Below are 6,000 nucleotides of genomic sequence, written 5' to 3' on the forward strand. Positions count from 1 at the left end.
AAAGCATGTGAGCGGCTTCCTAGCCTCAAGCTTGTTCTTTGTGCTCTTCGCGTTGGTCACTTCTCCACTTTTCTCACTGCCGTCCTTTCTAGGACGTTTGCCTGAAAAAGCCTTCCTTTCTTCGTTTGCAAATCTAGCAAAGTGCCTTTTCTGACGGTTATTCACACTCAACTTGGGATTGCGGGACCTATCCACTGCTGGGTTGCTGAATTGTCGGCGCGAAGCGTACTCCTCAATGAGTTCGGCAGCTTCAGTTGCCGACCTAATGTCGCCTCGGTCCTGTAACCAATTTCTTTCTTTTTCTGGGAGGCAGCTATAAAACTGCTCCAAAAGAATTCGCTCGACTACAGCGTCCCTATCACTGTAGGAATCAGTGCTCTTTAGCCACTCGCCCAAGTTAACTCTTAAATTGTACAGGAATTCAGGGTAACTCTCGTCCCTGGACTTAGTAGCTTTCCGAAAACGTTGTCTGAACGCCTCGGCGCTAAGCCTATACTTTCTCAGAAGGCAAGCTTTGACCTTCTCGTAGTTGTCCGCGTCCTCTTTGCTTAGCCGCGCGACAACCTCCGCTGCCTCGCAGGGCAGAACCGTCAATAATCTCTGAGACCAAGTGTCTCGCTGGAAGGACAGTTTTTCGCAGGTTCGCTCAAAGTTAGCCAGATACAGACCGATATCCCCTGATATCACATATGGCTGCATGTACTTTGACATCTTGAAATCTGCCTCCTTGTTGAGACGAGGTACCGCTAGCTGGGGACAATCGCCCGACCTCTTGCTCAACTCTAGTTCTAATTTCCGGAGCTCAATGTCTAGCTTCTTTTCCTCTCTTTCCCTCTCACGTTCGCGCTCCCTTTCCTCTTTTTCCCTCTCACGTTCGCGCTCCCTTTCCTCTTTTTCCCTCTCAAGTTCGCGCTCACGCCTCTTTTCTTCTTTTTCCCGCTCTTTCTGCTGTCTGAGCTGCTCCTCCTTTTTTTGGGCGATGAGGTTCCATGCTTCACTGAGCTCCTCATCATCGGCTCCCAAATCTGTGATTGCCTTTATAATCAAAGGTTTTCGTGCCAAACCACTTGTATCAATTCCCAATTCCTCACACAATAGCAACAGGTCCGGTTTCTGCAGCTTTTGTAGGTCCATGATCGCTCCGAGTGTCGGCTACTTCCAAAACAACAGTGCAAACTACCAAACCTAAAGGCGTTTCAACACTTTTTACCAGTTCTAAAATCTAACCCTGTTCTAGAACCTGGTCCACATCAGAAGAAAAGCCAAGCACTCACCCACACATGCGATCGATGTTTCGAGCTGCCCTCTTGTTGGCCGATTGTTGCTCCTGCTTGTTGCTTGAGATGCCACCTCCGATCACAAGATGTTGTAGCTTGTAGATCCAGATCCCACCTCCAGTCATCAGATGTTGTGGCTTGTAGATTCAGATCCACCTCGAATCACCAGATGTTGTAGCTTGTAGATCCAGATCCCACCTCCAGTCATCAGATGTTGTGGCTTGTAGATTCAGATCCCACCTCCAGTCATCAGATGTTGTGGCTTGTAGATTCAGATCCCAACGCTGGTCACCAGTTGTCGTGACGCTGGGGCTACGTCGACCCGGCCTTCACTTGGTAGCGTGCAGAGACTCGGGGTTGAAGTAGGATTGAATCTTCGAAGTTGGTGAAATATGTACAAGCAGGTTTAATGGCACTTTGAGAAACTTATTTACAAGATTATTTACACGAAAAAGAAGGGTACATCAGCAAAATGGCAAGCGTTAAGAGTTCATAGCGAGAAGCGACTGGATGAGCCGTTTTCCCAGGGCCCAGAGCGACATTTCGTGCTCTGCAGCGTCCTTAAAACCCCCTATGTCCAGCCCCTCTCTGAAGATGCTGACCAACCAAATCCAGGGCACGCCCCTCAGGTATCGGCATCCAATCGAACACATCACTGCACTGATGGTCTGAAGCACTGACTGGTCCGGCATTCATTCGTTGGGCGTGATCACTTGTTGGCGGGAAAAGCTTGGGAACGGCGAGGAGAGGAGGTACATTTCTATTCTTCAGCAAAGAAACCACAGGCTGGTTCCGACAAGTGGTTTTACTTCTCAGAAACCCGAGTGCACGTGGCGCCGCATCCGCTCCCAGCATTGTCCGTTTTCGACAATTGCAAATCTTTCCTGCATTCCTGGGAAATCACTTAATGGCTGTATGCGTCATGCTCCTTTCTTGTCCTGCACGTCAGCGGACATGTCACTCTGTCATCTCCTTTGGAAAGTAGGCATTCCTCACTGGACGATAGGGCTTATCGACTGGAAGGGTGAACAAAAGAAAGAAAGCACTTCCTGCATTTCCCGCAGGGGGACGTTTCTTTGTGTTTTTCCAGACGTTCTCTTGACAGGGTCAATTTGGGATTTGCAGGTTGTCCACAAAGCAAAACAGGCTTACAAAACAGGATTCCTGGAAACAGGCTCACTTAGAGCCATTGGACCATCACCACATATTCACAATACTTTTCCATGCCCACAGGCGAACAATAGAGCGCGCAAATGCGGATGCTTGGTCGTAACAGCCTTCAAAACTCTGCAAGCTAGCTTTTTTTTTTTTTTTTGAAGTTAGATGTTGGCTGCTGCAGCGCTCGTGACACGTTTGCCAGTGTGTTCATGGCGAAGAATGAAGCACTGCTGTACACATAATCGTCAACACTTTAAGGTAGCTTTTCTCGCAGTTATTTGCACAGAATTGGGAACTACAGCTTGCATCACTGTATCGTGATCGCAATTCCCAAAGCTATTCACGCGTTATGATTATGGCGAGCCCATCTGTAGTTCCTAACACCGCCAATATGTTTGGCAGAGGGAATATGCTGCCGGCAGTTTCAAAACGCCAACGCTGATCGCACGCATATTTCTTTTTCTCATCTCATCGAACAATGTGACTAAATAAAATTAGCGCTCTAAACAACGCTTCATTTGTACTGTGAACAAGATTGTACGCGTTTATGGCAAGAGCTCCTAGTAAATTGTTGCCGTAGGTCGGTAGTGTGCAAAAAAGTAGCAGGGTTTCACATTAGGTTAAACCAAGTTAGACGCTCGAAAGCGCGGTTCAAGTCTTCGTTAGAGACAGGAGAAGGACACTCCTCATTCGCCATCCTGGCGTAGTCTGAAGTGCCGTAGCAATGGACCTCTCCCTGCATGGAAACAATGCGACGTCACGGAGGCATGTGATGAGGGAGGCGCGCTGAAGGAAATACTGCTTGGTGGGCAAAAGCGTCCTTCCAGCCGGGTCTCCCTGCTGCAAGGCGCGTCGGGGGAACGTAGGCCACAGGAGAGGACTATTGCGCGCTGCGCCTATGCAGGCAACGACTGTCGGCGTCACACGAGCGAGGCAATCCTATTGACCGTCGACACACTTATTAAAGGCATTGCCTGCGCCCCCTCCCTCTCTTTCGGACCCGCGATACACCCCTCAGTTGGCGCTTGACTACGGGTAAGCTGTTGCTGCTTGGCTTGGCAAGGTCACAATTAAGGTCAACACACGCAGATCCTGAAGGTCCGGTTAACTCAATGAACTGGTGCATTGCACTAAAAGCAGAAGCCGTAAAAATGATTTAGAGTCAGTGGAAAGACTGCGGAAGGGTGTGGTACAAATAATGCAATCTAAGTGAAAGCAGTATAGACGAATGCCACAAAGGTTATGTACTCGGTGTATAACCTAATACATAGGGAGTAGATTATATCGATCGGCTTTGTTGTAATTTTTTTATCTTTTTTGGAGGCGAAGAGCACCGAGAACAAGTGGGGCGCAATAAACGCAGAGGTGCTGCGTGATTCGTTAGTGACATGTTTCTTATTCCTTTACCAATATCTAAGGCCCTCGTGCTGGCGCTAGTAGCGTTTCCCTGTTAACCTCACTTATTCCCTTTAGTTTCGCGACCTCAGCAAACGTGCAATTGTGGAACACATGCTCGCAGATTAAACTGCCGATACCTGGTGTGATAAGAACCACGTACACTATTTCTGCCTTACTTATCCTAACTTTATATGTTCACATCGATATATTTAGTAAACTTGGACAGATCAGTACAGCTCGCCTATGAACATACGGATACAAGTGAGTGTGCAAGTTCAAATTTTAATGACAAAACATGGCGACGCTCATCTTAAGCGATGGCCTAAGGATCTCGCATCGCAGAAACGCCAGGGTCGGCGTTGTCGTGGGTACAACGCGGAAAACTGCCGGAAGAAAATAAAGATAGAGTGATCCACAACAATAGCGCGACAGATGGGACATAGAAGAACAGTTATCACAGAGCGCTGTTCTATGTCCCGTCTGTCGCGCTGTTGTTATGGATCACCGTGCACACCAAATCGCCCAACAACTGGTATAGTCAAAAATAGAGTTTTGCAAACACACGGAATTGAACGCGCGGTTACACGCATGTGATTTCTAATCACAATTAGGTCGCAACGATTTCTTATGCAGCGTTCAGGGCGGTGTCATTCCATTTCACTCCTACAAGGCGAGAGCCTTTAGCAGCTCATGAATGACGTCTGCAGAAAGTGTGCGCAGAAACTGCGCGAGGTCATTCCGCTATATTTTGTGGGATTCTCTGGATATCGGAGGTGTCCCTGTATATAATAATCAATAGTTAGCGATAAATAATGATAGTCAGTATATGAGAGTCTTCCTCCCTCTCTCTTTCGGTAGAGAAAGCGAGATAGCAGCTCTCACAGAAAAATGGTCATTCTAGAGAGAGAAGAAAGACTCTCTCCCTCTCTCTTCTCGTTTCTCTTTTCCTCCCCTCATCCACTTCCTCCTCTGCCTGCTTCCCTCCTTCTCCTTCTAGAAAGAGACAGAGAGAATGTAGAAAGTTAGGAGAGAAGTAGAGTCTATCTCTCTTTCTCTCTCGAGGAATCAGGGGCGTTCCGAGGATCGCAGCAGGATGGCCAAACAGCTTTCGCCTTGCAGCACGCACTCTGGCGTAAGTGCTCCTCTAAAAGATTATAGCATGGATTTGATAGTCAAGTTGGAGGCTAGTTTGCGATATGGATCCGAACCGACATGTGCGTACCTAAGATAAGCGTAGGTGTCCACTGAAAAATGAGACATACAGCGCCTTCCTTTCTTCAAAAACCAAATTAAACAAGAAGTATACGAAAATTCGCATAATGAATATAGGTCTACTTACGTCACGTCTACTCTTCGGACAAAGCTTGAGTGTCTTCCATACTTTATCGCATTATAAACATGTCACTGTCATCGCGTAGCAAATTAAACGCCGACATCAGTGTTGCAAGAATGTTTAATGTTCCGCTTCTCAAGCTACGGAAAAACACAGAAAAAAATATGGCAAAATCTTCTCCGTTTCATGGCACATGTCGCAACCTAATTAGGAAGGATTCTGCCATAAAAATAAGAATTTTTGACACAGCATGAATAAACCATTTCAGGAATTAATGCTTGCTGTTCAAAGTCTAACGAACTAGGCGGGCTTAATGCTCCAGCCGCATGACCATAGGACAGTGCGTGCGCCTAGCTGGTCTTGCTGATCACAGACTGCTGTTAAGACTACTTCAGTTCACAAGCATTGTAGAAATAAACACTCGCCTTATATTTAGTGGAGGTACGTGCCTGTACGATGAATCCTCTCGCCTGGAACTCCACAGCCGTCCGTTACCACCTCCTGCAATGTCTGAAGGAATCAATCACCAAGCTATACAAGTGGGCTCGGCCGTCCTTTGTGCTGGTTCTCTCCACCAGCTAGACCCCGCTATTTTGAGCGGCACTGAAGATTATGACATTGAGAATTGGCTAACAATCCTATGAGCGGCTGAGCGCTTAAAACAAAAGGGGCACGGAAACTAAACTAAAAAAAAAGGATTTTCTATCTCAACGGCGTAGCGAATCTGTGGTTTCGGAACTATGAAGCGGATATTACATCATGGTCCGTGTTCAAAGCCAACTTCTCTGATGTTCTCGGCCGTCCGGGGATTAGAAAACTCCGCACTAAACAGCG

The sequence above is a fragment of the Amblyomma maculatum genome, chromosome 4 (assembly GCF_055883805.1).
Source record: "Amblyomma maculatum isolate TAMU_Amacu chromosome 4, ASM5588380v1, whole genome shotgun sequence".
Lineage (NCBI taxonomy): Eukaryota > Metazoa > Arthropoda > Arachnida > Ixodida > Ixodidae > Amblyomma > Amblyomma maculatum.